A 26,020-nucleotide genomic window follows, 5' to 3' on the forward strand; every position below is an offset into this window, starting at 1 on the left:
GGAAGCGAAAAGAGGATGAGGAAGAGAGAAAGGAAACAGGTTTTTTTTAAACAATTTTTAATGTTTATTTATTTTTGAGAGGGAGAGAGTGAGCGAGTGAGCGCCGGGAGGGGGCAGAGAGAGAGGGAGACACAGAACCCGAAGCAGACTTCAGGCTCTGAGCTGTCGGCACGGAGCCTGATGTGGGGGGCTTGAACCCACCAACCGTGAGATCATGACCTGGGCCAAAGCCGGACGCTTAACCAACTGAGCCACCCAGGTGCCCCAGGAAACAGGGTTTTATCAAGGCCTTGTTGCTGAACCGTTAATGCTAGGGTTTTATCCTTTGGCTAGGACTGAAGTTGACTTCAATCAGATTTAGTTATCCTCATTTCCAAAGCATTTTTCATGTTTTTAGCATTTTCTGCATCTTTTATGGTATTTCAAAATGGATCTGATGTGAAACCCCACTGTTTTCTCAGCAGTAACTGAAAACATTCTGACTCCATAGCATTGAAATTATTTTTAGAGTGCTGGAAAGTCCCCCAGCACAACAGAGATAACGATAATCATAATATTTGCAAAAGGAAGTGTTTGGTTGGGATGTGTGTAAGAGAAAGACACACACACACACACACACACACACGGACCAGAAAGAATTCACTAAGAACCAGAAGGACACAGATTTATTTTTGTCCCAGTATGAATCTACACAAAGAGTCTTTATTCTTTCAGTGGATCTTCTAATGCCAGTAGAGTCTGTATTAAGATTTTTCGGGCCACTGATGAAAGATACAGGAATGATTAATAAATCCAGATTCATCTCATAAAGCTTTGTAGATGAGATTGAAAAAGAAAACGTTAATCTTATTCAAAAGGGCGAGCATTGTTATTCAAAAGAATAAAGCCTTTTAAGCAACTTTCTGGTGACTTGTTTTACACTTTATTCGAATTTTTGTTTTCATAATAGGCAGAAACTTTTATCATTGTGGTAGTGCAGAAATAATTTTATTTCCTTTAAAGTCTCTGATGTTTCTGGCAAAGTATTAGCGGTATTGAAATCATCGAATAAAAATTTCTTTGTCAACTTGAAAGTAAAATTCGTGCTTCATTCGGGAAAAATAACTCCTGAAAATTGTTTCTGTTTATAATAGATTGCTTCAAACTATGGTTCTAACATAGCTGTTTCCACCGGAAATGTTGGAACGATGAGTGAAAGAGGTATGGCGGTGTATGAGTGTGTCTGAAAATGTATGCATATGCAAAAACACAGGTGGCTTCAACACTAGAGAAGAGAGAAGGTTCTAGTAGAACGCATCGTCCCGTTACCTACTTTTACTCCCTGAAGTAGATGGATCAGGAAGCTAATTAAAGGCTCCACAGCAAACCTGGGTTCCTTCCAAGGCAATGTCTTCACACGGTCGTGTTTTTGTCAAACTTGCAAAGGCAATACATTTCACCCACAGTTAAATCTCTTGTCTCTTTCCATCACAGCTCCCCTTCCTTACATGGGGCGGTGCTGGCGACAGCCATGACATCTTTGAAATCTAAGGTGAAATCGAATTAGGCTGCGTGGGTTTGGTGGGATATATTTGTATTTTAGTCTTAAGTTATTACCAGCCATCCTGGTGTAGGGATGGCTTTCAGGAATACGTCTATCTTCTCCTGGGGTGACGCACCCAGAATCATGACATTTAGGGCCAGAGACAAAAAAAAACCCAAAACAAACATTAATGTGTGCCGTCATGCCTCGAAGCACCAGAAGTAGGGGGTAGTGGAGGAGACAGAACGTTTGAAATACAGAAAGCCAGAAGCTGGGCTGTGGAAAATCTTCCCATCATGAAATTAGTAGAATTGTAGGTAGAAAGATTTAGTTCTTGACAACCTCAAGTCAAAATGGAAGTTCTCAAACTGAGGGTTGATGGGGGGTGGGAGGGAGGGGGGGGTGATGGGTATTGAGGAGGGCACCTTTTGGGATGAGCACTGGGTGTTGTATGGAAACCAATTTGACAATAAATTTCATATATTGAAAAAAAAAAAAAACAAAAACAAAAACCAAAAACCAAAATGGAAGTTCTCTCCCATCAGGAAGAGACCATGATAGCTCAGCGTATGCAATTATAAACTTACTATATGGTGAAATTACATGTGTGTGTGTATGAAATATATTTCATATGATATTTATTTTCAAATACATGAGAACTATTTTCATATGATATGGATTTCACCACATAGGATGTATATTTCATATATCATTTTACTATATGTAAAAAATACATATTACATCAATAGGAAGATGTATCATGTGTGTGATATATATTTGAAATCAACAGAAGTGATAGTGATACGGAGAAAGGAATTACGATTGAAGGATTCCTTTGGATCACGACAAAATCAATTTCCTTTGGATCACAACAAAATCCTTTCCTGAAAAGGAAGAAATAAATTTTGAATAGCAGTAATGAATAGGCACTTGGGTTGTTTGCTAATCCAGCTAATGAAAAGAAGTGAATCCTATAAGCACAGATGAAGAAAATGAAATTTCTTGCCAATCCGATACGAAATCCTAACACCGACCATGATTAACACAGAAGCGGTATACCGCTAAGCAAGGACATTAATGCCAAATCGTTCAATGAGGGTCATCAGTTCAAAGAATGTTTAAGATCAGTTTCTGTACAAGGAAACTTGAAATGCCCTGAAATCTGAGAGCTCGTACATGCAAGAAATTGGATAGGTTTTCCGCATTTGGGAACAGAGTCTAAAAATGTATGCGACGTTTTTGGCAGTGAATGTCATGTCAACTTGAAAATGAATTGGGAAGCTGAAAATCAATTTCTCAACTATCAAGAGTTTTAAAAAATTAACCAAGCGTGCTAGACAGAGGAAAGACTTTCAATTTCTGTGACAGAAAACATGACAAAAGCATTGTCATTTGAACAACTGGTCACAGGAAATGCAGTTTAAAAATGCAGGAAAAAATGTTGTAGAGGTGCGCGAGGGAGTTAACCAACGTATGCTATTTTTCCAGATTTTGTGATGCTTTTGGAATTTGCGAGCTTTTATTCTATTTGTAATTTGTTGCAATCTTTTTTTTTTTTTTCTCATTCCAAATCTGTATTTGAATTTTTACAACTAATTTTGAACTCGGAATGTCGTGTTCCTTTTTCTAACAAGGGGCCCTCAACGGGCGCCTGGGTGGCTCATTCGGTGAAGCGTCCGACTGCGGCTCAGGGCATGTTCTCACGGTTCTCGAGTTCGAGCCCCGCGTCGGGCTCTGTGCTGACAGCTCGGAGCCCGGAGCCTGCTTCGGATTCTGTGTCTCCCTGTCTCTCTCTGCCCCTCCCCTGATTGCACTCTGTTTCTCTCTCTCTCAAAAACAAATACACATTAAAAAATTTTAAAATGGGGGGGGCCCTCAAAATCACATGTTAGGCCCACAAAATCTGGATCCACTCCCACCTGCCCAACAGGCACGAGTGCATACATATGTGCGCACGTGGACACCCGTGAGCGTGTGCTCGCACGCACACGCAGGCTCACGTCACCATTGCTCCTTCCCCAACAAGTTTTGGCAACAAGTTTTGCCACCCACCGCAGACACTAGACCCCTAGGATATCATCTGACCCCGAGGGAGCTTGTATTCATCGAGCCCGGAGAACACCACCTAAAAAGCTATTGCCACTCTGGACAGACCACTGTGAACGAAGTTGGCTCTGACCCAGAAGACCTCTGGGGAAGCCTCCTTGTTTTCGATCCCAGGCACCTCGGGAGTTCTGAACGGTTTCTGGAGCGTCTGGGGGAGTTAAGCTTGTTCAGCTCTCCAGAGCACCCTGGGGGCTACGGAATCCTCGATGGGTTCTCTAACAAGCTCTCCTTCCCAGCATCTTCTGGGCTCGTGGGGACAGCCCGAGTGCCTCGACTCCTCTGAAGAGCTGCAGGTCCCCGGCTCAGAAACCACCTCACCCTGGGGAATGAGTAGCTGCTGGGTGCCCAGGGAACGTCAGCGGCGAGGAGCTTTCCAGAGGCTCTCAGGGTTTAGCGGTTGCTTTGCAACAAGCTGGCAAAGCCCCAAGTAACCCAAGGGCGGGCTTCTAGGCCGGCTGTATACACAGAACGCAACTCGAGGTAGCGAAATGGCCCTGGGAACGTTTGCTATTTTGTAAGGCACCCCGCGGTACATGGGAGCCAGGACTCACCCCGGGAAGGAGAGAGGGCCAGCAGGGCAGTGAACGTCCACCTGGGTGGCGCTGGCGACAGAGCAAAGTTGAAGGGACGCGCGATTCAGATCTCGGCTCTTTCCCCATCTACAAGGGCTACGCATCTCTCGTCCCGTTTCTTCGTGTGGCCCATGAAATCCACTCAAACGTGGATACGTTGCAGTTTTGCTGAAGATGTAGGGTAACAGGGACTCACCCGATCTGCGACGTGCCGAAGTCCTTTGAAAGCGTGCCTTGGGTGTGTGCTTTCCTTCAAAAGTCTTCGTCCGACCCCCACCTCCTTCTGTCCCGGCCCCAGGCAGCCTCGGTCCCCCAGCTGCCTCTCCCATACGCAATCCGAGCCTCTCCCCACGGATGTCACGATTGCTGGTGTTCCGTCCGGGCACCACGTATCGTTACGGTTCTCCGAATGGGATTTTTACCCTCGCAAGTCAACCTAAAACTTAATTTTCATATTCGCTCCATACAGGCCCATAAAGGAAGTTTGAAAGAATTTATAGACGGCGAAAGAAAAAAACAAAGAACCCGCATCATCATGTCACTCCCACTCCCCGTTGTTCACCTTGTCGCGAATCTTCCCCCAGATTGGATATCCACCGAAGTTTTTGTCTCTTTGTTTTTCACACGTGGTTTTAACCCCTCCGTGTATACGTGTCTACGTAGCGCTTTTCAAACGTGGATCCTAAAAGTTTTCCATGTTACCACATGGGCCTCATACACATTTATTTATTTAATGGTTTTAAACGTTTATTTTTGAGAGAGACAGAGCGTGCGTAGCGGGAGGGGCAGAGAGAGAGGGAGACACAGAATCCGAAGCAGGCTCCAGGCTCCGAGCTGGCAGCACGGAGCCCGATGCTGGGCTTGAACCCACGAACCACGAGATCATGACCCGAGCCGGAGTCGGATGCTCAACCGACTGAGCCACCCGGGCGCCCCACGCCTCGTACACATTTAAAGGCCCGCATGGCACACCCTTAAGTACCCAGTCCATATTGATTTACCATATTAGTTTTCCACTGCTGCTATAACAAATCACAGATTGAAGAGCTGAAAACAACACGGATTTATTATGTGACCATTCAGGAGTGCAGCCATCCGACGTGGGTCTCACTGGACTAAAGCCCAGGTGTCCGCAAGGCTGCGTTCCTTCTGGAGGCTCCAGAAAGAATATTTCCTTGCCCTCTGCAGGTTCTGAAAGCCACCTGCGTTCCTCAGCTGGTGGCCCTTCCTCTACCTTCGAAGCCAAAAACATTGCTTCTCTCTGTGCCTTTCTTCGGCTTCTACTTTTAAGAACCCTTACGACTGCGGGAGCATCGGGGTGGGAGGGGGCGTTCAGTAATCTCCCTGAGTAGCAATCTTAATTCCACCTGCAACCTTCATCCCACGCAGCCCCACCCCGCCCCCCAACCCCCGGTCATGTCAGGTGACATATTCGCAGGCCCCAGGAATTAGGACGCAGACCTCAGGGTGGCCATTATCCTGCCTTCCATACATAACCACTTATTATTGGACTTGGAGGTTGTTCCTCACTTTTGACGAGACCATTGAAATAAATGTCATTGTTCAGTTTGCTTTTTCCCTATTTGGTACACCAATCTTTTCAGAGGCGCCTGGGTGGCTCAGTCGGTTAAGCGTCCGACTCTTGATTTCGGCTCAGGTCACGATCTCATGGTTTGTGACTTCGATTTCATGGTTTGTGAGTTGGGCTCTGCGCTGACAGCGCGGAGCCTGCCTGGGATTCTCTCCCCCACCCCCCTCTAGAGAAGTAAATAAACTTCAGGGAAAAAAAACCCGCAACCTTTTCTAGCTACTAATCTTTCTTCTTAAAAGGAAACATGATGGGCGTGTGAGCATACAGCTGACACCTCAAATCGCATATGTTGTCTGGATGGCGAAGTGGAGAAGGAAAAAATCAGGAAATTGATTTTGTTACGAATCACGTTGAGAAAGAACACTTTTTTGAAAAATCTTTCAAGTGTCTTTATTTTGAGAGTGAAAGCACGACTAGGGGTGGGGCGGAGAGAGAGAGAGAGACAGGGAGAGAGAGAGGGAGAGAGAGAGAGAGATTCCAAGCAGGCTCTGCAAGGTCAGTGCAGGGGCCAATGCGGGGCTCGAACTCACGAACCGTGAGATCTCGACCTGAGCCGAAATCAAGAGTCGGTCGCTTAACCGACTGAGCCCCCCAGGCGCCCCGTGAAATTTTAATTATGGTTTCAAAGTATAATTTGCCTCCTCCCTCACTCCTGCAGCCCCCTGGCCTCCATGCCCTCTGCCATCGCACAGGCAGGCTCTTACTGTGCGGCCTTTATGCCGGCTGCTTCATTCCCCAGGAGTATGCCGCCCCACACATCCACCGTTTTCCTTCTTCTCCTCCAGTTTTTTGCTCAAACACCTCTGCGAACATCACCCCCGTGGACCGACCTCTATAAAATTGCACGATCGCCGTGACCGCTGGTGTTCCCTACCCCCGTCCCATTTTCTCTCCTATCACCACTAGAATATAAACTTCAAGAGAAGGGATTTCTATTTTATTTGCTGCCTTGTGCCCGGTGATTAGGATGGGGTCTAGTATGTATTATGGACTCAATAATTTTATTAAATGATCGAACTGATTTTAATGCAGTCCAAGCATGTTATCCGTTGGGTGGTGAAAAAGACTTACCAAAAGGCTCTTTTTTTAGCAGAATGTTCCCCATTAAGGCATACTCTTGACACATGATTTGGACAGCGACAGGCCCCGGGAGGAAAGCAAATCAACACAAAAGAGAAAGACGTCTGTATTCAAAGAGCAAATGTCTAAGGTGAGTGTGTCGCCTTTACTCTGATTCTTTTTTTGTACATTTATTCATTTTTGAGAGATAGAGAGAGACAGAGCATGAGTGGGGAAGGGGCAGACAGAGAAGGAGACACAGAATCCGAAGCAGGCTCCAGGCTCGGAGCTGTCAGCACAGAGCCCGACGCGGGGCTCGAACCCACGAACCACGAGATCATGACCCGAGCCGGAGTCGGATGCTCAACCGACTGAGCCACCCAGGCGCCCCGCCTTTACTCTGATTCTTAACTTTTTTTTTTTAATGTTTATTTATTTTTGAGAGAGAGGGAGAGAATACGAACGGAGGAGCAGAGAGAGGGGGAGACAGAGGGCCCGAAGCCGGCTCCCTGCACGTCCACACAGAGCCCAACGCCGGGCTCGAACTCTCGAACCGTGAGACCGTGCCCTGATGGATTCGTCTTCGTGAAGTTTCCACGAACGACTTTTGATTGTCCTTCCCACACAAGCAGTGTGGACTCAGCACCGCCCCGCTCTGCTCGGACACGCTGTGATTTTACACTCGTGTGTTTGTAACTGTTGTCTAATTGTATTCCCCTACTCGGCAGCTGCTAGCCCCCAGCTTCCTGGCTGTTCTCTCAGCTTCCTCTTCCTTCTGCTCCTTCCACTCTGGGCCCATGTTATTTCTCTTAAAGCAAGCTTTCAAAACATCGAGACAGATAAAGATCTGAGGACCATAACTCTTGTATACTCCTTAAGGACAATCTCTTTTTTGTCTTGGATCCTGTATCCCTAACAATGAAACTGTGCCAAGAATCTATTTCAAAAGCCAAGGCAGGATATATCCCTGTGCGACTCGCGGCAGATAAACAGCTTTCAGTTTAATCCCAACAAGAATAAGCAAATGGACACCGATACTCGGTTTAGCATTTCACTAACGTAATCCCTTTCCTGTGCAGTGATACTGTTCTGTGACTTACTTGTGTGTGTGTGTGTGTGTGTGTGTGTGTGAAGGACTGTGGTTGTGGGTAGATACATATTTATTCTCCTGGGACATGAGGCTTTCGGCTCTGGGGGCATTCAAGGGCTTTTAGAAAATGCATGTGAATGTTCTAGCAAAAGAAATCATAGGTCATGCTTATCTTTGGTGAAAGCCACATGTGCGCTGGATGATTTCTCACTCACAAAGATAAATCGTCTCCTTCAAGTCGAGCCCACTGCCAGGGAAGTGTGGGGGGAAGTTATTCCAGGTGGTTTCAGCCCAGGCCTCTCTTGTTGCACTCCCATCTTGCGTACCAGCTGGGGTTGAGATGAGAGGAGACACAAAGGGTCAGCTTGAGGTCAATGCCAGCCCAGGACATCCGATTTGGCCCCGGGTTAATTACTGGTGGGGAGAAGTTGGCCAGTTCCAAGAGAGTTCTCAGATTCAATGTGAATCTGTACGTTGGGCAGTTTGTGTGGAGACCAGGGTATGGAACTGGGAATCAGGGTCACAGTTGTCCAGTTAACGATTCTAGATGTGAGACTCCTCCGGTAGATCCAAACCGAGGTTGGCAAGACCAAGGACAATCTATGGGATTGATAGTATTTCAGTTTGTGGATAAATTTGGAAGACTCACAACCCCAGATATTTGGAAAATGGGTTTGATTCCTCTCCAAATGATACAATTAGCTTGAAGGGAGGAGGAGTGACAGTGAATGATTCGAGAGAATACCAAGAATTCACCATAAATTACTGGTGAATTACTGGAAATTCTAGAAAGTTTATTTTAGGGTGACAACTAAGGAGGGAGCATTTCTTAATTCAGGGTCTACATCTCTCCCTGGGTTCCTGGTGTGTGGTAGGAAAAGGATGGTTTAGGCAGCAAAGGATTCATAGGAAGGAGAAATTGGCCGCACAGATTTTGAGGGGAAGAATGGAGTCGGGCATCTTTCCAGTCAGTACAGGCTACAGAGAGACGGACAAATCCTGAAAGCGAAGCTACAAGAATAAGGAACATAAAGTAGATGAAGAATTACCCTTCTCTCCTCCAGCTAGTCTGACTTCTATTGGCCTCTCATTAAGCAGCAGCAAATCTTGGTTGTTGGCATTTTCGGGAAGATGAGCATTTTTTCCATTGAATTCTTTCGTGTTATCCCAAAGTCCCCAGGAAAGAAAACTAATATACTTTCATGAGCTTTATATGAAAGAATCAGAAAGTCCAGTAAAAACATTTTCAGAATGCAGAGCTTTCCGTGACATTCCAGATTTATCTCAGACCCGCCAGGGGAAAACTTGTACGTATAGAAAAAGTGATGGGCGTGGCCCAGCGATGGGCAATTTTTAAGAGACTGTATTTACTCGGCTTCTTTTTTTGTAAGGAAACAGGTTGAGTGTATGGTGAGGTGGTGCATGGGATGACCCTAGAGAGCAAACACTGTCGGGACAGAGAAACTCTAGGGATGTCCCCTGATCTGCAAAGGGTCAGGCCTGCCAGTGGTAGAAATTGCTAGCAAAAAGAATCCCCATGGATCCATCCTGGCTGGCCCCATCCTAGGGCTTCAGGTATCTTGTTGGCACGAATACCATTGGCAACAATTAGCGTGGGTGCCTGTTGACTGGGTTCCCCCCAGCTGGCCCTTTTGGGACCCCAAACTAGGGGCTACCTTCAGCTGTTCAAACTCATTCAGTTTCATTCCCGGCTTCAGGGACCCTGATACAATGGGAGGCCTGGGGGCTATTCATATTCCCCCCTCATTCCCACCCTATGGCCTGGCTGTCATTTGGGGAAACCGGAAGTGGCAGAACGGGAGTGGGGGGGAAGGGGGGACCTTGTCTCCAAATGAATTTCAAACTGTGGCCCCAAGCCCACGTAAGACCTCAATAAAAATAATTTTAAAAACACACTTAAAAAAAATTCTAGCAAATTCGTAGAGCATCTGCCCCAAGTAAGGAAGGTCTGACGTCCCCGTCCCTTGCTGCAGATGTCTGTCCTTTCTTCCATTCTGGGGTAGTTGTTCACCCTGCAGCTCAGACATTTGATAGATCCAAGGAAAGCAGAAACTTGTAGTTTCGCTGTGTTTTCGGTATCGCAAGGGTGTGAGCCATGCTTTTACTAGCCCCGTCCACCTCAGAGAAGAAACTGGAAGTCCCCTGCCTTCCGGGGACCAGCAGCATCAACATCACCTGGGATCTGGTTGGAAATGCAAGTTTTCTGGCCTCACCAGCAATTCTGGGGGTGGGACCGAGCAATCAGCACTCGATCAAGCCCTTCCAAGGTGATCTCGCTGGGAACCACCGGCTCTAGAGAAATTGATCAATTTCTTTTTGGCTGCAAATTGAAACCACCTGGGACTGCTCAAACACCCCCCCCCCCCCGCCCCCAAACAGGCCAATTAAATCAGGCTCTGCGGGGGGTGGGGGGGGGTGCAGCTCTTTGCTGTGGGTGTTTTGTTTTTTGTTTTTTGCTTTTTGTTTTGAGCTCCCCATGTAATCTTGTGAGCTGAAAAATCTCCAAGTAATGATCTGGCCTTGGCTCGGTGGGGAGAATCTGCCTTAATTTTTTAATATTTTTTTTTTTACATTTATGTATTTTTGAGAGACAGAGCCCAAGTGGGGGAGGGGCAGAGAGAGAAGGAGACGCAGAATCCTGAGCAGTCTCCAGGCTCCGAGCTGTCAGCGCAGAGCCCGACGCGGGCCTCGAACCCCGAACCGCGAGATCCTGAGCTGAGCCGAAGTCGGACGCTCAACCGACTGGGCCGCCCAGGCGCCCCTTTGCCTTAATTTTCTTTATAAACTAAACTTCATCCCAGTGCTGATTTTTCTTTTTTGGAGTGAGGCATTTCTCCTCTCGGAGCGTCCCCTCCGCATGTGGCCGTGAAAGGCAACAGGGGTGGGTGTGCTAGTCCCGGGCACACGGGCACGGAGCCGCCTGCCGTCTAAACGACAGGTCCCGGGTGCCCCCCAAAGGTCTGCAGCATCCTTGAGCTGAGAGGGTCCTCCCCCCATTTTGTCTTTGGGTTCCAGGAGCAAAGAAAATACACGGGCTCTGTAACTGCTCGTTACCCTGGATTTCTTGTCACCGAAAGGTGGAGAGAAGGTTCTGACAAGCAAGGCGTTTACTGGAAAGTGAGCTTTCCCTTTTAATAAACGTCCAGTGTTTTGCCCTGGCAAGCCAGCCGGCCTGGAGGCAGGTGACGTGGGTCATTGTTCCCGCTCAAGTTTTTCGGGCGAAAGCAGCTCACCCGTCAAGGAGCCGACGTGCAGACCTTTGCACAAGCTGGGACCCATTAGCAAGTTCTCTGGCCCCGCGCCCCTGCCGGTGCCCAGGGGGTGCTCTTAGAGACGCGTGACCAGGGTCAGGACTGACCCAGCTTGGGGGCTGAGACCACTAAGCACCCCGCCCCCCTCCTGTCACAGCCCCGGTGCCCTATCTTCGCCCCCAAGATCCTACTCCTGCCTCTGAGGCTGGCAGGACTGCAGCCTTTTTATTTTTTTTAATGTAAAGTTTTTTTTTTTAATGTTTATTTATTTATTTATTTAGAGAGAGAGAGAGAAAGAGCGTGAGCAGAGGAGGGACAGCGAGAGGAGACAGATGATCCCAAGCCGACTCGGAGCTGTCGGCACAGAGCCCGATGCGGGGCTCGAACGCACGAACCGCGAGATCCCGACCTGAGCCGAAAACAAGAGTCGGACGCTTAACCCACTGAACCCGCCCAGGGACCCCGGGGGGCTGCAGCCTTAACTCCCAGGACCCCTGTAGCCGCATCATCGGCGCATCCTCGTTTCCCACCACGATCCGGTCCTCCGCAGCGTGCTCACTCAGTGCCCGTCACCCCTCCACAGCCTCGCCGCCCTGGCCTCCTGCAGCTCTGTCATCTGGTCCTAAAAGGCACCTTCCACCTCCACCTGCCCTGGACTGCTGCCCCCTGGCCTCCTCGCATTGCGCCCAAGGGTCTTGGCCGAGGGTTTGGAAAGGGATTGGAGAAGAGCGGTCCTCTCAGCCCAGAGGCCGACCGAGGAGCGTCCGGGAGCCGTTGCGGGTGGAAAAAGGCCTCGCACCGAATGGGGTGACCTGCAAAGGCAGAGAAATGCCGGGTGAGGGGACCGTCGCTGCCCAACGGGAATAGAAAGGGGCCACAAACACAAGCCACGAATACAGTGTTACATTTCTAGTGGCCACGTTAAAAGAAAAAGTGCGAGGAAAATGGTGGGTAATTTTAATAATGCATTTTGTTTAAGCCAGTGTGCACCCAATATTGTCATTGTCATTTCAACATATAACCCGTAAACCGTATTGACGTATTTGGCCACGTTTGGAGGGCTCAATAGTTACCGTGTGGTACGTGGCTGCCACGCTGGCGAGCGGTGTAGACGCTGACGGTGTAGACGCTGACACGCAGTGCCCCGGAAGGAAGGAGGTCGACCTTTCCTCTAGGCCTCAGGGGAGAGGGAGAAAACCAGGTCTTCCCCGAAAGAAAGGCCCAGAGGCTTGTGAGAAGGGAGAGCAGGGTGGGGGGGGGGGAGAGCGGGGGAGACTCCACTAAACCAGCAAGCAGCTTGCTCTGAGGAAGGGGGAGAGGCCCCGGTGGGGGGGGCCAGGGCAGGGGTGCCTCCAAACTGGAGGCAGCAGAGCCAAGATGCCAAGGGTTCAAGACAAACACAACAAAGCAAGCTACTCTAATGAACTTGACCCACCCGCTGCTGGTTTATTTGCTACCACTGGCTTCCATCACCTGTGTTATGGGGTCAGAACTTCCAGACTGCAGATAAAGGAACAGAGCTGCAATTTCCGTGGGGCCATTAATCTTAGCTTGGTGGTGGGGCAACTGGGAAAAACAGATGAGTCCCTCGTCTTTGGTGAATAACAGCCCTGACGAATCGAATCCAATTCGAAGCGGTAAGTGAAGGTCTTTGTGCAGGACAACAAGTAATTTGAGTATCAAAAGCAGCAGGAAACCCAGAGGGGACCCGGAACTTGATAGAGGGAGCGTGAGTGTTCAGTTCTTTGAAGACGGAAGTTTCTGGAAAACGCAAGGGAAAAAAGCCTGGACTAATACGTCCAGGAGGAAGCAGCAATTTTGGGGGGGAGATTTTCTCAACCTCTTGCAAAATAACCAGCATTAAAGGCAGTTAAGGAAAACACTGCAAGTTTAAGGTCTTGACATTCTTCTGTTTCTTTCCTGACAAATAGCACTACGATGGGGGAAGAGGGGGAGCCAGAGAAAGCCAGGGGGAAAGAGACTAGCCTGTCACCATCTCAGAAGGCAGTGAGTGTCCAGTGAACACATCTCTGAGTGGGGGACTGCCCGCAGGGGTAAGAGACCTCTGATCAAAACGCCTCTTTCGGGGACAAGGTTGGAAGGAGGTACAGCTTGGTCCCACAGAACGGTCTCAGTAAAATCCTTGACCTCCATTCCTCAGCTCTGCTTTCTACATTTATTCTGGCATAGGCATTCTTAGACTAAGGCAAAATCAATTATGTATCTATAAATGGGCCATTTCAGTTGCTTTTATTATTTAAGAAAATTCAACCAGCAACTACGACGACGGCACTGGTCTACGCCCTGGCTAATCCTTCTGCGTTTCTGCCAAGATCTGCAAAACAGCTTTGCTAAAGACTTCCCAAAGCACGGAACGACTCCGGGTGTTCTTAGCAAAGGAGACTGTTGTTTTCAATAAGCTTTTCATGTATGTTCTCACCCGGTCACTTTAATATTTCAAACCAAAACAAAACGGAAATGCCTTGAATTTCGAGATCGGAATGACTGTGATCAACAGTCTTTGCCTCCCCAGCGGCTGTTGCCTTGACGGCCAACACTTCAGAGCCAGATGAAGGCAACATAGCCCTTCAAGCAGGGGACCACAGTGCAGACAGCAGCCTGACGACCAACGAAGAGACAAACGTGCCTTATGATATCTTCAGAAAGCGAAATGCCTCTTCTATCAGAAAAACCCACTTAAATGCATGCCAGGCGATTGCAAACACATAGTTAAGGACAAGGAACGGTGTTCAAGAAGCCAGAACACAAGCAGCGTGGCTGACCTAGTGGGGCTAGTGACGACTTTTTCAATACAAACATGAAAAGACCTTTCCCTTTTCGGAGCGGGGAGAACCAAAAAAGGACTCCTTTGTATAAAATAGCCAATGTCAGAACTCCGCGCAGGGCCCCAGCTGTTCAAATATTTTATTGCCAACAAATTTCATGGCGAAGCGTGCTCCCCTTCACGAGGCTCGGGTTTCTCCTGGGTTTGCTGTTAGAACTCCCCGGGGGGCTGGCCTTCTCCAGGTCACTAGTTGCTAGTATAGGTGGAAAAAAGAACTCTGCAAGGGGGGGGGGGGGCGGTGCGTGGGGCTCTATGAAAAGGTTAGAACAGCTGCACTGAAGGACCCCGATGCGCTTCATTCCCCACAGCTGGCTTTTCTGGCCTCTGTTCAAAGTAGGATTTCCAGAAAGTTTCTGCAAGTCGTTAACGACGGGCTCAACGAGACAGTAAAGGTATCGCAAGGAGCGTTGGAGGAACTGCGTATTTATAGGCATTAAAAAAGAAGGCTGTTTGGGGCGCCTGGGTGGCTCAGTCGGTTAAGCGTCTGACTCTTGATCTCGGCTCAGGGCATGATCTCGTGGTTTGTGAATTCGAGCCCCGTGTCAGGCTCTGTGCTCACAGCGGAGCCTGCTTGGGATTCTCTCTCTCTGCCCCTCCCCACCAAAAATAAATAAATAACCTTAAAAAAAAAAAAAAAGAAGGATGTTTGAATGAGATGGCTAGATTGCACACGATACCGCCCCATCCCTACAGGGCAATAACACTATGACCCTTGGGGTGATCTTTTCCACCAGTCAGAAAGGATTTGCATTTCTTCTAGACAAAATATACACGTTAACACATAACTTCACATCATCTGGGTTCTTGTTTAATGAATAGTAAATAGCAAGTCAAACAAAGATATCTTCTATAGCCAGTTACGTAGTCCTGGGCTGGCCGTGGCAATGAAAGGACGTCCTGAACGCTCCTGGCCTTTATTCTGAGATTTAGGTCATTTTTCTTAACACCTGACATATTATTCCTCTCCTGATCTATTCTGATGCATAATCAAGATGATAGGGAGAATATACTGGCAAATTAGCCTTCACGATGTGGGAGTTTTCCCTACACCCCAGAAACCTGAACTTAGGTGTGTTTGGCCTTGAGGAAGGAGAGTGAAGCAAAAGCGAACAAAGCAAAAGTGGCTTTAAAAACAAACAAAGCATAACTATAGGCCTAATGTGCCCTACCAGAAACCAGTAAACCGGTTTGGAAGCAGCTTCTGACCTGCATTTGTGACTTTAAATAACACACTTTGTTACCGAAGGATGCACACGCTTTTTTCACAGTTTATCCGGCGTTAATTATGCAACACTGAAAATGTTCATTTCCCGGGGCCGGGGATCAGCTAGCAGGAAGTAGGACAAAAGAAACCAAAATGAAAAGCTGAGATTTGGAGGCAGGCCCTAGGCTGGAGTTGGGGAGGGTGGGGAGGCTGCCAGGAAGAAAGGCAAGAAAGGCGCGGAGAGGAGGGAGTCAGAGGTGGTGACCTGCTGGGGAAAAACATGTGATGGAATGGTTACAGCTGCAGCTGAAGGGAGAGCTCAGAGGAGCGGCAGATATGCAGCAAATTCTGCGGGGCAGAGAGCGGTCTGCAGCTCGGGGCCAGCCTGGATGCCAAGCTGGGCTTTAAGAGCTCATAGGAAAAGTGCCTAAAAAGCAATGACGTCACCAAGGGGCCAGGGTGATGGGTGCGGGCCACCCTCACCTAGGAAGGGTATTATATCACTGACATTATTGAGAATTGCTGATGCATGGCGGTAATAAAAAGCAGACTCGTAGGTTCATTATTGTGTCAATGACGAAGACCAGCCCAAAGAGAACAAAGAGGCGGTTTCATCCGGAGCTGGGGACTCGGCCACCATCACTTTTCCCAGTAATTCCTAAACTCGTCTGCCCATTACTATCACAATCACAATCAATCAAATCACAATCTTTGAGCCCGGGGCCCCGCGAATTTCTGAAAACTCCCCAGGTGATTACAATGGGCTGGAAGTTTGAGAACAAGAGCTCTAACTAACGCTTGCTACTTGAAGTGTGGTCGCCCAACCGCTAGCAACACCTGCTTTGTCTGGGAGTTTATTCCAACTGCAGGTTCCTGGGCAAAACCCTCCCTCTATTGAATCAGAATCCGCATTTTACCTAAGCTCCAGGTCATTCGTATACACATGGAAGTTTAGGAGGCACTCCGCGTGGCCTCTCTGTGAGGACAAACCCTTAGGATTAGTTCCTGCCTCTTAGCCCAAGGAAGAGATACTTTCTCCCTTCCCTCACCTCTTCATCTAACTGTAAATTGCTACAGTTGGAAGCCCAGGCGTTCTTTCGGAGAAAGCAGGCGATTTGTCACCGGAACTAGATTTTTTTTGTCACCCTGTGCTGAGGGACAGTGCACTTGCCTATCAAGATTCCCAGCAACGTCAGGAAAAATTGATTAAGGCAGAAGCCTCCAAAAAACCATTTTGTCTTTTCCCGGGAAAAGCTTTTAGGTTGAAGACTCAAAGAATGTTCTATCAGGTTACCTAAACCCTTGAAGTTTGTCTGAATAAAACAGTGTCCATAAAAAAGACCACTGATTTCTACATGTTTTAAACACGTTTTACAGGAGAAAGGATTTAGGGTGGGATTAAGTCATAATAAGAAATGTTTCTATTTGTCTTCCCGTGTGTGGGTGTAAGGTCAAAATTTATTATTGACAAAGATCTTAAACTGAATCAACTACATGTTTATTTCTCTGGAACTACACACACACGCACAGAGGCTGAAACCATAAAGTCTATTTCTTAAAAGAAGTTTTTTTTTAACTTTATTTTGAGAGAGAGCACAAGTGGGTAAGGGGCAGAGAGAGAGGGGAGAGAGAGAATCCCAAGCAGATTCTGTGCTGTCAGCACAGACCCCAACGCGGGGCTCGAACTCATGAGCCATGAGATCACGATCTGAGTCGAAATCAAGAAGCTTAACCTATTTCTTATAGGGTCACCTGGATGGCTCAGTTGATTAAGCTTCTGACTCTTGATTTTGGCTCAGTGCATGATCGTGCACTTCAAGGGTTCGAGCCCCACGTCAGGCTCTGTGCTGACATCTCGGAGCCTGGAGCCTGACTCGGATTCTGTGTCTCCCTCTCTCTCTGACCCTCCCCTGTTCATGCTCTGTCTCTCTCTCAAAAATAAATAAACATTGAAAAAAAGTTTTTAAAAAAGCCATTGAAGAAGCCAAATATATATATAAAGTCCATTTCTTATAAAGAAGTTACTTTGTGAGGATATGGAGTAAGGAAAGGACACCAAGTGCTGACACAAATCCACAGGAAGAAATGAAGAGAACCAAAAATGGTAAATAAGAAGGTTAATATAACAAATTCTATAAATATATACTTGCTCTCCTTTCTTCTCTCAGCTTCTTTAAAAGACATGAGATTATACAAAGGAATAACTATAACAACATATTGTTTGGTTTCTAGCATATATACACATAATATGTCTAGCAGTAATGGCACAGAATAGGGGGAGGGGTGGAGCTATACAGGAAAACAGTTTTTTATATCTTACTGGGATCAAATTAGTATACCTGAAGTGGATTTTAAGTTCAGATGTACTTTGCAAACCTTAGAGCATCCACTAAGAAAAAAGAGAGAGAGAGAAGAGAGAAACAGTAAAAATATGATCGAAAGAATTAAAATTACACACTAGAAAATATCCACTTACTACCACAGAATGTAGTAAAGGTGGAAGACAGGAACAAAAATATCTGAGACATTTGGAAAACAAAACAAAATGCCAGAGATAAATCCAACCGTATTGAGAATAACTATAAATGTAAATGGATTAGACAATGCAATCAAAAGGCAGTTACTGTCAGACATTTTGAATCTAAATGGGTCTCTTGTGGAAAGGATTTCTGAAACATATGTAAAATCTTTGCTCTCCCACGAGCTGAGTTCACAAATCAAGGGCTGACTGCGAGACATACACATGTAGTAGGTAGGCAGACATCTGCATGTTTCCATTAGAAACGCTACATCTTGAGACTCTACACCTTATCAGCCTTATGGAAAACTAACATGTATGCCAAAATACAATGTCCAAGTTGGAGACAAAATGGTTAATATCTGAAGGAGTAATGAAACCGTTAAGACTTTTCTGTTACACAGAAATCATTTACATCTCTACCTGACAACAAACTTTCTCAGTGTATCAATTGTCCACAAGTTATCATTTAATTTTGTAAAGACTTGGGTCGGAATCAAGTAAATAATAAGGCAAACAAAGTTGCTTACGTGAGCTGCCCCTGAGGTGGGCTTGTAGGTAATGTTCTTGAATGCCATTGAAAGGGCCCACTGTAATCTATTTGTGTTCCGTGTTTTGGAAATCTTTTCTTAATAAAAGTAGATTCAGTTGGAAAACGCTTTTTAACATTACAACAACCATTGCAAGGCTAATATTTACTGCTGATTTCTTCCCAGGCACTCTACTGAGTACTTTACATCCTGTATTTCATTTCGTTCTCACTCCAAAGCTAAGGGATGGGTGGATAATGGATGATTAGCTCCATTTTCTGGATGAGAAAATTAAGGCTTAGATAAAATAAGTAGGTTCCCCAAGGTCATCTATCCAGTAAAAGGTGGAGACCGAATTTGAACCTGTGGTTTCTTACACTGAAAGCTTTTGTATCTCACAAAGAGGACTTCTAAAATCTCTCTGTATCCACAAAGACAGTGTCTGAAATATTATATGTGTTCGGTATGTTTTTCTGGTTTATAATGTTTTTTAAGTCACCAGTTTTTAAAATAACTTTTTTTAAAAAAATTTATTGTTTTTGAGAAACAAAGAGAGACAGAGAGAGCGCGAGTGGGGGATGGGCAGAAAGAGAGGGAGACACAGAATCCAAAGCAGGCTCCAGGCTCTGAGCTGTCAGCACAGAGCCCGGAGTGGGGCTCGAACCCACGTACTGTGAGATCGTGACCTGAGCTGAAGTCAGACGCTTAACCCACTGAGCCACCCAGGCGCCCCATGCGTTTCTGGTTTAATTGAAAATTCAACCAATACAAGCAAAGCAAAGACGTAATAAATAATTTTAGAAGGTCTTTCCCTTTGTGCTTCTGTACAATCTCTCCCTCGCGAAAGGAGCTTCTTCTCTTTGCCCAGAATCTTCTTCACCTCCCTTAGGTAACAGCAATTGCATCACTCGAAGACACTGTGCAAGTTACAACCAAGTATGGGCATAAATCTTTTTATGACAAAGTGCGGGCAGTGGAAATGTACTGGCCTTGTCACGGGTTGATTCCATCTCTGTTTCACCTAGACAGCTAAAAGAACATGAACAACTATCATTCCCTAGATCAGTTGAGGAAGTTGAGTGAGCATGAACTTTTCAAAAATTTACTTTTTACAGGTGAAAGACCAGATAGGCCAAGCGAACCCAAGGTCACAGAGCAAATCCTTAGAAGAATGCAGGAAACACGGCCAACTTTTTCAGTCCAAACTTCGAGTTTTAACCACTGGACAGCCTCTCTCTCCAAACTGTTTTCTTCCATTTCAACGTCTCCTTTCTTGAGAAAAAAATCATGCCCAAAAGATAGCTGCTTATAGATGGGGGAGAGAAAACACTTCAGAAAAAAAAGAAGGTCTCTAACGTGTCTGGCAGGGGCAATTTTCTTGATTATAACAGTGAATGATTTTTGGATTTCCATGTAAGTGACCACATGCAGCAAGATAAAACTGCCAAACACCTGGCATGTGTCATGTACTCTTGGCTAAAGGAACCTAAGCCGTGGGAACCCAGAGCCCATCTCTGATCGTGTGCTACAGTAGGGTTGAAGTCCGCAGTCGAAACGATTGTGTTCAGATGCCCTCTTCTAAAAGCCATGCACTTATAGGTCTCTGTCCACCTGGAGGCTCGAATGTGTGCAGGTGTCCTGCGTGCCCTGAATTGCCATTGTCATCAATTTCCATCACCTCTTCAGAGGCACCTTAGTCATGAGCCAAATGAACAGTCTGAGAGCGTGGCAATGACCAGCAAGTTCCTGGTCCTACCTGTCTTCTGTCCGGAAAAATCACAGGGCTTGCCTGCATTGGGATAATAGGCATTTGATCCACAGGCTCGGGCAAGGGGAAGGCAGGATAAACGGTGAAGAGCCTAGAGAGGTGAGAGACGCAGCAGGTATCAAGAAGCTTCTCAATCAATCAGACCTGTTGGCTTTGTGGACCGTGTAATTGATTCCCGTCACAACGACTCAGCTCTGCGATGTCTGGTGACAGCGGCCCCAGATAACACATACGTAAATGGATGTGTCTGTGCCCCAGTAAAGCTTTATTTGCAAAGAAAAAAGATGGCTGGCTGGATTTTGCCTGCAAGCCATAATTCGCCTACTGCCGAACCAGAGGAATAGGTATGCGAACGTGACTCCACCTCGAGCCTGGACTTCAGAACTACAGATGTCAGGATCTGAACTGGGAGCTTCTGACCTTCTAATACATCGCAGAAAGTGGGTGCTTTCAAAATCTTTTTATTTACTTATTTACTTTGAAAGAGAGATAGAGGGCAAGCAGGGGAAGGGCAGAGACAGAAAGAGAATCCCAAGCAGGCTCCGCGCTGTCCGCACAGAGCCCGATGCGGGGCTCGAACTCACCAACCGTGAGATCGTGACTCGGAACCGAAACCAAGAGTTGGACACTTAACGCATTCGCGTCATCAGTACTCGGGTTACGAAATTGCAAAACGCCACCCCCAGCCTCCCAGAGGTTCGACACTATCCGGTGAGCCAGGCCTGTCACTGTGTGTACCTGCCGTCCACTCAATTCTATTGCCACAGAGTGTTTCTGTGTATGGCCCCATCGCCCCCACCCCTCAGAGTGACGACCCACAGGGGTTCCAGGCCTGGGTCCCCCCCGCAAGCTGTCCCGGGTTGGCGTCTGAAGCCTGAGGCTCTGCTGGTGTTAAGAAACAAAATTCAATGGAGTGCATTTGAAACATCTCACTGGCTTTATTCAACGATTCATGAATTGGACAGCGTCCTACGTAGCAGACAGAAAGGAACTCCAAAAAGCTGTACAACATGGAAGGATCTATAGGCAGAAAGGAGCAGGAAAAGGAAGTTTCTAGCAAAAAGTAGATTGTTTCAGGCAAGGTCACCTTCCTACAGGGGACAGGAGGGGTCTGCTGGGCGGATTCCCCACTAGTGCTAACACGTACCTCCAGATCTTTAAGTTCTGCTTCCTTTTGGCTGAACAGTTGGGTCTCGAAGTCCTTTCTCTCTTCGCATATTTTATTATGGGGGAGGGGGGGGGTGGTGCAAGCCCCGCCTTCAGCACTTGGCTCGCAGAGAGCCTCAGCTGTCTGTCCCGTCTCACCGCTTGCCAATTTGACCTTGCACTAAACACTACCACACACAGTCAGCCGACTTCTTGGCAGCTTTAGGACGAGATGGCCTTTCCTCCGGTTTCCGATCACGTGGTCCTCATTTCCGCCCGAGACCCCATCAGCCTTTGCCATCCGTGTGCCTGCTGCCACTCTGTTCTGGATTCCTTAGGGATTCTCCGAGGCTGAAGCTTTCCGTACAGCGCTCCTCTTTTCCTTCCGAGTCGTCAGCATCGCCCTTACCGGCGCGTTCGTGGCACGCAAGCACCACTACCACTACCACCCAAAGGCTTCGCCTCCAAATACCATCATGCTGGGGATTCGGTTTCAACATGTGAATTTTAGGGGGACACACACATTCAGTCCATAGCAGCATGGTTACGGGCCTCTCAGATATTCTTTTGTGTGTGAAGTGTCTCTTCCAGTCTCTTGCCCACTGTTCCATGGTCTTGTTTGTCCTTTTGTGACCGATCGAAGGAGGTTTTTCTTTTTCCTTTTGGCCCGAATGCTACTCATGTTGCTATGGAACATGTTACTTAAAACTTCCTTCGTGCCTTTTCAGTTAAGATTTTAATCCTCTCTTGAAGCAAGCGTTTTGCGGAGGGTGTAACGTTACGATCTGCTATGACTCATTTATGAAAGGGTCAACCAAGAGATGTTTTTTTTAGGCACCGGAGCTGAAGAGACGAGGAATTTCTCAGCAAGATAAGGGGAGCCCTGCAGCACAGCTGGAAATATGGAGGGTCAAGAAAGTTGCCTCAGGAGGAAAACTTGAGAAACCACATGCTCTCCGAGTCGTGGTAGGACAGGGTCTGCCCCCGAGCGTGAGGGCCGTTTCAATTTTGCACCCCGGGGGCCTTAACGTGCCTCACCCTGGTCCAGACCCTGACTGGAAGCCCCAAGTGGCACACGGCGCTGTGTCCATTTGACCTAGGCGTCCGACCTCGGCTCAGGTCATGATCTCACAGTCCGCGGGTTCGAGCCCCGCGTCGGGCTCTGTGCTGTCAGCTCAGAGCCTGGAGCCTGCCTCGGATTCCGTGTCTCCCTCTCTCTCTGCCCCTCCCCTGCTCGCGCTCTGTGTCTCGAAAATCAATAAAAACTTTTAAAAATTTATTTAAAAAAAGAATAAAGGACATGCTATTGCCATTTGTTTTTGGTCGCAATTTCACGCGGCTCGACTATCTGCTAATTGCCGGGCACTTTGCTGCCCTAATTATGAACCCTTCGGGGATCAGCCCCATTTTACAGTTCAGGCAAGTGAGGCTCATCAAAGCTACAAAACGTGCCCCAGTTCACGCAACTGCTAAGACGTAGTGCCAGAATCCCAAAGGAAGTTGGCCTAAGTCCCACACCTCAGCTCGTTCCCGCTCACCAGGCTGGATCTTTCTGGGGGAAGATGGAAATTGACAGCTCTGGGTGTGGTGTAACCTGAGGCCCTCGGAGCAGAGGTTTATAGTCTGTTATGTTAGCGATGACCCACATTACGCAAACCTATTTAGTGCAATCTCGTACGTGAAATGTAGATATTGAGGAGTTTGCATAAAGTGGCGTGGGCAGAGGGAACTCAGAGTAAGTCCTCACGCATGACTAACTGAAGTTGAGAGAGATTTCATAGGTGGGGCAGGGGTGGATTTGTGTCTGAGGAGGGCTGCAAAACCTTTCACTAGAAAATTCGGTTTCAACACCGGTGAGGCAATCTAGTCTTTGTCCACTTTCTGGAAAAAGGAAGGGATGGTTTTGATTTTATTTTCTGCTGTGGACGAGGGAGTGGTTTTATTGATAAACACGGCCGTTGTGAAATTCTGTTTTGAGCCCAGGGCGTCAGTACGAGTTACGGCCTGCAAGAAAAATATGCCCCTTTCCAGTGGAATAATTACCCTCTGCTTTTGAGAGTGAACCCTATGCGAGTGTAGGTGAAAACTGCCAAACGTGGGCAATTTCGTACGGTATCACCTACCACATCATCAAGAGCAGGGCTGGCAAACGTTTCCCGCAAAGAGCCCAGACAATAAATATTTTAGGCTTTGCCAGCCAGAAGGTCTCTGTTCGACTACTCAGCCCCGCCACTGTGAAATGGAAGCGACCATAGGAAATATGTAAATGAATGCCTGCGGCTGTCTTCTAGAAAAACTTCATTTATAAAAACAGATGGGGGAGCTGGCTTTGACATGCAGGCCATAGGTGGCCGACCCCTTTTCTAGAAGCAGCCTTCGAGGGTAATTTAGCGTCTTTCTTTGCTCTTTAATATATTGAATTTTCTGTTCTGCGGTTTGTTGTTGCCCATGGCTTTGGTTTTTGCTTTTTTGTTTTTTTTTTCTTTACAATTCTTTTAAAGCTAGAATGTTAAAGATAAAAAAAAAAAAAAATCCCAGACGGTGCCAAATTTCTTTGAACGGGGAGAAATGGTTTGGCCATAGCTCCCGCGTTCTAAGAGGGCAGCTGTTTTCACTCTTGCATTGATAGATGGAAGAGGCATCCGGTCTCATAATAAGTTCCAAGTTCCAATTTGGTATTTCAAAAATAGAACTTGTTGCTGGAACATCTCTATCTTCAAGCATTTGGAGGGGCTGCTAACGAAATATCATGGGCCCGATATGTCACGTGCTTAACGCTGTTATTAGGTAACGCATGAGAACCTCTGCTTTGTGCAATTTACTTGTGTGCATTACGTGTGTGTGCACGAATAAGAACACTGTGCCCGGGGAATGCATGCTGAAAGAAAAAATAAATGAATGCATAACACGGCTTTACCTGAATGTACTAGAGAGTTCCAGTGGCTGTGTATGGATTCACGCCGATGCTGTGATCATGGCCACGGGCTTGGATTTCCAGTCTGTCTTCCCTGTTGAGCCTTGGGCAGATTGTGTGGCCCATCTCCTCCCTCCTCCCTCCTGTATTAAGAGGTTGTTTTAGAACCGAGCATTGCAAACTCAGATGCCTCCAGGGGCCAGGCTGATAATACAAGGAGGTAAGCACAATACGAAACACCAGATGTTAAACTGATGGTACTGTAATCTACGTTCTTTCGTGGCCTTTTGTCTTTTTCTTTTGATGAAGACTATTTAAAAAAAAATTTTTTTTTAACGTTTATTTATTTCCGAGACACGGAGAGATAGAGCCTGAGAGGGGGAGGGGCAGAGAGAGAGGGATGACACAGAATGTGAAACAGGCTCCGGGCTCCGAACTGTCAGCACAGAGCCCGACGCGGGGCTCGAACTCACAAACCGTGAGATCATGACCTGAGCCGAAGTCGGTCGCTCAACCGACTGAGCCACCCAGGCGCCCCAATGATTAAGACTACTTTTCAGAGCAGTTTTAGGTTGACAGCAAAATGGAGGGGGAGGTGCAAAGACGCGCTACGTCCCCTGTCCCCACACATGCCCAGTCTCTTCCATGCGCAACGTCCCCGACAGAGGGGACATTTGTTGCAAACGATGAATCTGCACTGACGCGGCGTCATCACCCGGGGTCCGTGGTTCACATCAAGGTTCACTCTATGGGTTTGGACAAACCGTGTAACGGCGTGCATCTACCATTACAGTATCAGGCCGAGTATATTCCCTGCCTTAGAAATCCTGCATATCCCATTTATTCATCCTTTCCTCCCACGCAACCCCCGGGGAACCACTGATCTTTTTCCTGCCTCCATAGTTTGGCCTTTTCTGGAATCTCACGGAGCATACCTAAGATCGTGTATAATTCCGGAATTATATAGGGCACGGCCTTTTCCGACGGGCTTCTTTCGCGTGATAATTTTCAATTAAGGTCCCTCCACGTTTTTGTTTTTGTTTTTGTTTTTGTTTTCATGGCTGGAGAACTCATTTGTTTTTAAAGCTGAATGATGGTCCGTTGCGGGGACATACCGCGGTTCGTTTCTCCATTCACCCACCGAAGGATACCGTTATCGATTCCAAGCTTCGACAGTTATAGCTGCAGCGGCCGTGCACCTCTGTGTGCGGGTCTTCGCGTGGACGTGAGTTTTCAACGCCTTTGGGTAAATGCCAAGGAGTGCAATTGCCGGCTCCCAGGGCGAGAGTGTGCTTACTTCGGCAAAACAGCACATGGGGTCGGCAGCGTTCGAGATTTGGGCCGTTCTGATAGGTGTGTGAAAACTATTGTTTTCGTCTGCAGGTCCCTGATGGCGTGCGATGCGGGGCCATCTCACCTCTCAAGGGTGCCGCCCTGCAGAGAAAGGTGGACGCTATACACAACTACTTGCCAAGTTCACCTGTCGCCCACGACTGTCACCTCCTGGACCAAAGGAGGGTTTGGCTACCCCAGCGCAGTTGATAGGTCTGTGCCAGGGAGAGGAGGGCTAGCTTTTCCTGGCGTTGAATGAATGGCCTTTAAGGATTTCAATAACATGGATTCCCTGAGCTGAACTTTATTGGCCACCTCCAGGCTCACTTAGTTCGCTTGGACCATCTGTCTATAATAAAGTAGCTGTCAGTCACGGTGGCCGCCTGCCCCCAAATAATCCCCCCAAGGGACTGTGACTGGATCCTGGCTTCCTTTTCACTGCCCCCTCCTCCACTCTCTCCAGGAGTGTCTCTCACAGGGCCATAATGCGAAAAGAGAGACTTTTGGAGATGATTGTTTTCACCGAAATATGATTTGATTATTAAAAAAAA

The 26,020-nt window shown here is 47.3% G+C and overlaps 1 long non-coding RNA gene and 1 other non-coding gene across 2 annotated transcripts in view; both read right to left on the reverse strand.

Annotated features, from left to right (window-relative positions):
- LOC128773860 (uncharacterized) overlaps nt 1-26,020 on the reverse strand; it is a 196,897-nt gene that overhangs the window by 17,438 nt on the left and 153,439 nt on the right. The window lies entirely within an intron of this gene.
- TRNAR-CCG (transfer RNA arginine (anticodon CCG)) lies at nt 7,152-7,236 on the reverse strand. Its single transcript has one exon. It is a non-coding gene; the product is annotated as a tRNA-Arg (tRNA).

The sequence above is a fragment of the Panthera pardus genome, unplaced genomic scaffold, assembly GCF_024362965.1.
Source record: "Panthera pardus isolate Hobbes unplaced genomic scaffold, ASM2436296v1 HiC_scaffold_27, whole genome shotgun sequence".
NCBI classification, from domain to species: domain Eukaryota; kingdom Metazoa; phylum Chordata; class Mammalia; order Carnivora; family Felidae; genus Panthera; species Panthera pardus.